Source organism: Triticum aestivum, chromosome 4D (genome assembly GCF_018294505.1).
Source record: "Triticum aestivum cultivar Chinese Spring chromosome 4D, IWGSC CS RefSeq v2.1, whole genome shotgun sequence".
Lineage (NCBI taxonomy): Eukaryota > Viridiplantae > Streptophyta > Magnoliopsida > Poales > Poaceae > Triticum > Triticum aestivum.
Genome location: NC_057805.1, coordinates 239,138,819 through 239,147,154, shown reverse-complemented (window position 1 = coordinate 239,147,154; position 8,336 = coordinate 239,138,819).

Below are 8,336 nucleotides of genomic sequence, written 5' to 3'. Positions count from 1 at the left end.
TGGAGATTTGTCATTTTTGTATCTTTTAATTTGTACATCTTATGGGCATGAGCTCTACATGTGTTTTGTTGTATGCCATGCCATCTTTCCAAGGGTGTATACCATGTATTTTTGTAATCTATGTGGTGACTAGCACAAGCATGCAAAGTAGGCTCCATAATGTTTCTGATTTCAGGGACTTGGTGATTTCTCTAAGTCCTTGTCTGCTGTTATTTTGTTGCCATGTAAACTTGATGCTACAGAGAGATCCATGCGTATTTTGGAGATGTTCAGTAAGGTTGTTTTGTATCTATAGTTGCAATTCATCCATTCCTTCCCTTGTTTGCACTTATGGAGTGCCATAGCATGACTCAATATTGCTCTACTTTTGCATTAAAATATTTCTGGCAGATTCTTAATTTGATATGCAATTTTGCCAAGCTTATTGTAGTTGATCCATACATGATATGCTTTTGCTCTTGCCATGGTTACCTTCATAAACATGCCATATTACTGTAGGTATGTTTGTTTTGTCATGCATTGCTTTGTGGTGAGTGCATCAGGCTCACCAAGATGCCTTCATATTATTGTTTCTGCCATGCTCTGTTTTCTGCAAAGTCTGAAACCTGATAACGAAACTTGCTATGTTTACATGCGTGCCATCATATCTTCTGTTCCTTTTTGGCTTATGGTCAGTAAGGTACTTTTGTCGTATGCATTTAGTAGAACACTGCATGCCTTTTTTTGCTATGTTAAGTTCCTGTAGCATGTTGATTTCGTGCTCTGAACATTGCTACCTGATGCTGTTTTCTGCCATGTCCAGTAATTTCACCAAGTCTGTGAACCTGTAATCTTTTGCACTTTTGCCATGCTTGTTTGAGCTTGATATGTTGCGAACTAGCCGTAGCTTAGTGTTCATCTTTTGTCAAGCATCTCCTGTAGATTACTGTCATATGTATTGTTGCTATGTTGGAGTGCTGCAGCATTGTTGCTTGTTGCATTTTAAGTGCTATCATGCTGTTAATCGCAGATTCGTGTCATTCTTGTTTTGCTTGCCATTTGCAACCCGTGCATCCGTTTCCGGTGATCTTTATATCGATTTCGACTGAAATCATCTCATATTTCCAGTGGCATGCTTGGTTTGCCAAGTTACTGCCTTGTTCATCTTTTTCCTTCCGGAGCACGCATATGCATCACATATCATATCTTGCATATCATACATGTTTTGCATCATGTTGCTTGTGCATTTCTCGTGGTTGATTGTGGTTCCGTTTGTTTGTGTTCTTGTCTTGGGTAGAGCCGGGAGACGAGTTCGTGAACGAGGAACCTGTTGAGTACGCTTACGAGGATCAAGCTTTCGACAACTCTAAGAACCTTGTAGGCAAGATGACCACCCCTCGAAATCACTTCTATCTTTGCTTTGCTAGTTGTTCGCTCTATTGCCATGCTGCGCTACCTATCACTTGCTATATCATGTCTCCCATATTGCCATGTCAGCCTCTAACCACCCTTTCCTAGCAAACCGTTGTTTGGCTAAGTTACCGCTTTTGCTCAGCCCCTCTTATAGCGTTGCTAGTTGCAGGTGAAGTTGAAGTTTGTTCCATGTCGGAACATGGATATGTTGGGATATCACAATATCTCTTATTTAATTAATGCATCTATATATATTTGGTAAAGGGTGGAAGGCTCGGCCTTATGCCTGGTGTTTTGTTCCACTCTTGCCGCCCTAGTTTCTGTTATACCGGTATTATGTTCCTTGAGATTGCGTTCCTTACACGGTCGGGTGACTTATGGGACCCCCTTGACAGTTCGCCTTGAATAAAACTCCTCCAGCAAGGCCCAACTTTGGTTTTATCATCTGCCGCCTAAGCCTTTTCCCCTGGGTTTTCGCGAGCCCGAGGGTCATCTTTATTTTAAACCCCCCGGGCCAGTGCTCCTTCAAGTATTGGTCCGAACCGAGCAGCCTGCGGGGCCACCTCGGGGAAACTCGAGGTCTGGTTTTACTCGTAGCTTGACTTATCCGGTGTGCCCTGAGAACGAGATATGTGCAGCTCCTATCAGGATTTGTCGGCACATTCGGGCGGCTTTGCTGGTCTTGTTTTACCATTGTCGAGATGTCTTGTAAACCGGGATTCCGAGACTGATCGGGCCTTTCCGGGAGAAGGTTTATCCTTCATTGACCGTGAGAGCTTATGATGGGCTAAGTTGGGACACCCCTGCAGGGTATTATCTTTTGAAAGCCGTGCCCGCGGTTATGAGGCAGATGGGAATTTGTTAATGTCCGGTTGTAGAGAACTTGTCACTTGACCCAGTTAAAATACATCAACTGTGTGTGTAGCCATGATGGTCTCTTCTCGGCGGAGTCCGAGAAGTGAACATGGTCTTAGTTATGTATGACGTAAGTAGGAGTTCAGGATCACTTCTTGGTCATTGCTAGATGACGACCGTTCCGTTGCTTCTCTTCTCGCTCTCTCTTGCGTTTGTTAGCCACCATATATGCTTATTGCCGCTGCAGCTCCACCTCATTACACCATCCTTTCCTATAAGCTTAAATAGTCTTGATCTCGCGGGTGTGAGATTGCTGAGTCCTCGTGACTCACAGATTCTACCAAAACAGTTGCAGGTGCCGACGATGCCAGTACAGATGATGGGATCGATCTCAAGTGGGAGTTCGATGAGGAACGTGGTCGTTACTATGTGTCTTTTCCTGATGATCGGTAGCGGAGCTCAGTTGGGACGATCGGGGATTTAGCATTTGGGGTTGTCTTATTTTCATCTGGATTTTGACGTAGTCGGTCTATATGTTTGTATTTTGGATGATGTATGAATTATATTCATGTATTGTGTGAAGTGGCGATTGTAAGCCAACTCTTTATCCCATTCTTGTTCATTACATGGGATTGTGTGAAGATGACCCTTCTTGCGACAAAACCACTATGCGGTTATGCCTCTAAGTCGTGCCTCGACACGTGGGAGATATAGCCGCATCGTGGGCGTTACAAGTTGGTAATCAGAGCCATCCCCGACTTAGGAGCCCCCTGCTTGATCGAATCGCTGGCGTTGTTGAGTCTAGAACAAAAATGTTTTGAGTCTTAGGATTATATATATCGGAGAGGAGGATTCTTTTTACTCCTCAGTCCCTTCGTCGCTCTGGTGAGGTCTCCTGACGTAGAAGTTTTGACTATTCTCTCCTCAAATTTCACAAAAAAATTTCTTAGGATCACGCGGGTATCTTGGAATCGTTCCGATAGTTTTGTGACGAGAACATTGTTCTTGGTGCCTCCTGTCATTTAGGGGTTGTGGCAGTGTCCCGGGGAGTTGAGCTCCGAGGTGTTGTCGTCACAATTTTATCGTTGCAGTTCTGGAATACCTGAGTTTCCCGACATCGAAATCTCTTTTATGCAGTTATTGGTGAGATCACCTCGATGCCACCCAGTACTGGGGCGGGAGTTCGGGAGTATTGCCATAACTTGTATAACGGATGCTTTTTGAAGGTTGAGGTAAACGATTTCCGAAGGTTTCTCGGTTATGTGTTGACGGATGGATACAGCTGGATCTAGGGATTGTTAGTTTGGGTGATATATTTTGTGTCCCCTGTATCCCCAACACCAGTTTGCATAACCAGAAAGTTTCGGGAGTTTATAAGTGGGAACTCAAGTAGCCTTAGGATATCTTTCCGACGGACGCATGATATGAGATTGGGGTTCGACGTCTAGTGGTCCGCCTGTACACGGTTGGTTTTACAGTGGTCTCGTAGTGTCTTAAAGAGTCCTTGGCTATGCCGACTCGGGGACACATCGTATGTCATGTGCACAGCCTTGTACATGATGGTGCTGTACGATTGAGCCCGTGTGGGCCCCACCACGAAAACTTCGGACGAAACCTCTATCATATGTTTGTTCCGGCTTATTCTGCAAGCCAATACTTTGTTTTGTTTTCATTTGTGGTATTCGAGTTGCTTCGAAGTCATATGTTGATTCCTTATCTTTTCTAAGTGGCTTCTCAACTTATGGAACTGTGATGATTTACTATGGAATTCATTCGTTCATCTTCGTTCGAATGTTTATTGTGAAGACTATATGTTGCAATTTCTATCCGTTGATTCTACTTATCTATTTGTCTATCAAGATGCTAACGGATGTCACCCTCTTCAGGATGGCTCCGCCAACGCGTCAGAATCCGGATCGCAATGAAGGGAGTCAAGCGAACCCTCCGCCACCACCTCTGCCTCTGGGGGCATGGCAAGCTATCATGGCAGCCACCAACGCCAATGCTCAGATGATTCTGCAACTCTTGCAAGAACGCACCCAAGGGCAAGGCAATCAAGGCAATCAAGGTCAAGGCAACAATCAGTTTCACTTCGCTACACTCAACCAGTTTCTCGCAAATCAGCCCAAGTCTTTCAGCTACTGTGCCGAGGCCACGGATGCCGATGATTGGCTCGTGGACATCAACAAGCATTTTGAATGTAGCAATGTCAGACCTGAGGACTATGTCAAGTTCGCTTCTTTCCAGCTCAAGGACCAAGCTGCTGATTGGTATCAACAATACAAAGATTCCAGAGGAGGTCGTGTGATCACTTGGACTGACTTCTGTCGGGACTTCAAATCGCACCACATTCCACAAAGTGTTGTTGAGAGTAAGCGTGAGGAGTTCCGCAATCTCAAGCAAGGCAACATGTCTGTGTATCAATACAACATCCAGTTTCAGAAACATGCTCGCTTCGCGAAACAAGACGTTCCTGATGAAAAGAGCATGATTTATCACTTCAGAGGTGGCCTCAGAGAGGATCTGCAGTTAGCTCTCGTTCTTGTTGAGCCTACTCAGTTTGATCAATTCTACAATATGGCACTGAAGCAAGAGGCTGCTCAGCTCAAGTGTGAGGCTTCTAAGAAAAGAGTCAGGGACGCAGTTCAGTCTTCTTCTTCCTCACTTGTGACAGCTAAGCAAGAGAAGTTATGGTTGCCTCCTCCTCCTCCGTTTCGCCAGCCTTACCAGCAGAAGAACAAAGGTGGCCATGGTTCTTCCAACTCTTCCAACTCTGGCTATCAGAACAAGTCTCAGAATCAAGCTCCAAAATCCAATGCTCCTTATCACCGTCCACTCTCAGAGGTGACTTGCAACAAGTGTCAGCAGAAAGGTCACTATGCTAACAAGTGCTTCAACCAAAGGCGTCTGCCTCCTCCTCCTGTTAGATCTTCCAGCAATGCAGTGGTCAAGCATAATCCAAACTCTGCAAAGGTGAACATGATGAATGCAGCTCAAGCGGAGGAATCTACTGATGTGATAATGGGTAATCTTCCTGTTAATGATATTCCTGCAAAAGTTCTTTTTGATACTGGTGCATCGCTTTGTTTCATGTCAAGACCGTTTTTTGCCAAGCATGAATTCACTTGTTCTCATCTGAGTAAACCCATGGATGTCGTTTCTCCGGGTAAACGTTTGACTTCTAGTATGATGGTTCCGGATGTTTCCATCAAGATGGGTGACTATGATTTTCAGTCTTCTCCAGTTGTTATTGGTGACTCGGATATTGATCTTATTCTCGGGATGGACTGGCTTTCTAAGCACAAAGCTCAACTTGATTGTGCTGCCAGGGAAATTCAATTGACACACTCTTCTGAGGATGTGATTATTTATGCCACTCATGATGAAACCATTCGGTTTTTTTCTCTCAATGAGAAGGGCGAATTGAATGCCATCTCTCAAATTCTAGTCGTTTGTGAGTATCAAGATGTCTTTCCAGAAGAGCTTCCGGGTATGCCTCCTCATCGGCCAGTTGAGTTCGTTATCGAACTAGAGCCTGGCACCGAACCCGTTTGCAAGCGTCCATACAAGCTTGGACCCAACGAGCTGAAGGAATTGAAGAAACAGCTCGATGAACAAGAGCGTCTGGGTTTGATCAGACCGAGCTCTTCCCCATGGGGTTGTGGTGTTCTTTTTGTCAAGAAGAAGGATGGCACGGACCGACTTTGTGTCGACTACCGTCCATTGAACAAGAAGACAATCAAGAACAAGTACCCACTTCCCAACATCAATGAGCTATTTGAGAAACTCAAGGGTGCTAAAGTATTCTCGAAGCTTGACCTTCGTATGGGTTATCATCAGATTCGCATTCGTGAAGAAGATATTCCCAAGACAGCTTTCAGAACAAGCTTTGGTTCTTATGAATATACTGTCCTATCTTTCGGCCTTGTCAATGCTCCTCCAGTTTTCTCTCGGATGATGAATTTCATCTTCAACCCCTACACCAATGAATTCGTCCTGGTGTATCTCGATGATATCTTGGTCTTCTCCAAGAATAAGAAGGACCATGCCAAACACTTGCGATTGGTGGTCGACAAGCTCAGAGAGTATCAATTCTATGTGAAGTTCTCCAAATGTGAGTTTTGGCTCGATGAAGTTCTTTTCCTTGGTCACATCATCTCTGCCAAGGGCATCGCTGTTAACCCCGAGAAGGTGTCCGCAATTGTGAATTGGAAACCTCCTCAGAATGTCAAGCAGCTTCGCAGTTTTCTTGGTCTTGCAAGCTATTGCCGAAGATTCATTGAGAATTTCTCCAAGATTGCAAAGCCTCTTTCCAACCTCCTCCAGAAGCATGTGAAGTATGTCTGGTCTCCTGAGTGTGACGTTGCTTTCAACACTCCCAAAGAGAAACTAGTCACAGGTCCTGTCTTAACTCCTCCTGATGAATCCAAGCCATTTGAAGTTTTCTGTGATGCTTCTCTCCAAGGTCTCGGTGCTGTGTTAATGCAAGAGAAGAAAGTTGTGGCCTATACCTCTCGTCAGTTGAAGCCCAACGAGAAGAACTACCCCCCCCCCCACGATCTCGAGTTGGCGGCAGTTGTCCATCCATTAATAACGTGGAGATATCTCTTGTTGGGAAGACAAGTGGACATATTCACCGATCACAAGTGTCTCAAGTATATCTTCACTCAGCCCAACCTCAACCTCAGGCAAACTCGATGGGTCGAAATGATTCAAGAGTACAATCCGAGTATCGAATATACTCCAGGCAAGGCAAATGTCATTGCAGATGCTTTAAGAAGGAAGGCTTATTGCAACAGCTTAATTCTCAAGCCTTTCCAACCGGATCTTTGTGAAGCCTTTCGCAAGCTGAATCTCCAAGTTGTTCCTCAAGGCTTTCTTGCCAACCTCATAGTCTTTCCTACTTTGGAAGATCAAATTCGTGAGGCACAACTTCTTGATGCCAGGGTGAAGAAGGTGAAACGTGGTATCGACAAGGGTCTTTCCAAATACAAGTGCTATCGCATTGATGACAGAGACACTTTATTCTTCGAGGACCGGATTGTGGTTCCTAAAGGTGATCTAAGGAAAGTCATAATGAACGAGGTGCACAATTCTATCCTTTCCATCCATCCTGGAAGTACGAAGATGTATCATGACCTCAAGCAGTCGTATTGGTGGACTTGAATGAAGCGAGAAATTGCTCAATTCGTAAATGAATGTGATGTCTGTCGAAGAGTAAAAGCGGAACACCAACGACCTGCTGGTCTCCTCCAACCTCTTGCTATCCCAGAATGGAAGTTTGATCATATCGAAATGGACTTCGTGACTGGTTTTCCAAAGTCCAAGCGCGGAAATGATGCTATCTTCGTTGTCATTGACAAGCTTTCTAAAGTGGCTCATTTCCTTCCAATCAAAGAATCCATCACAGCAGCTCAGCTGGCAGAGCTATACACGTCCAGAATTGTCTCCTTGCACGGCATTCCACAATTGATTTCTTCAGATCGTGGAAGCATCTTCACCTCTAAGTTCTGGGACTCCTTCCAGAAGGCCATGGGCACAAACATTTGCTTCAGCACAGCTTTCCATCCTCAAACTAGTGGCCAAGTCGAGCGAGTCAACCAAATTCTTGAAGAAATGCTCAGGGCTTGTGTCATTTCCTTTGGCATGAAATGGGAAGATTGTCTTCCATATGCTGAATTCTCCTACAACAACAGTTTCCAAGCGAGTTCGGGCAAGGCCCCATTCGAGATTCTCTATGGCAGAAAGTGTCGTACTCCTCTCAATTGGTCAAAGACTGGTGAACGCCAACTTCCTGGCAATGACTTAATCACTGAAGCTGAAGAAATGTGTAAAGTCATCCGTGATAATCTCAAAGCCGCGCAATCGCTCCAGAAGAGTTACTATGATAGTAAGCACCGTGATTTGGCTTTCGAGATCGGAGACCATGTCTACCTCCGCGTCTCTCCAATGAAAGGCACTCGTCGATTCGGTATCAAAGGGAAGCTTGCCCCTAGATACGTGGGTCCTTTCAAGATCATTGGCAAAAGAGGCGACCTCGCCTATCAACTTGAGCTTCCTTCAAACTTCGCGAACGTGCACGACGTGTT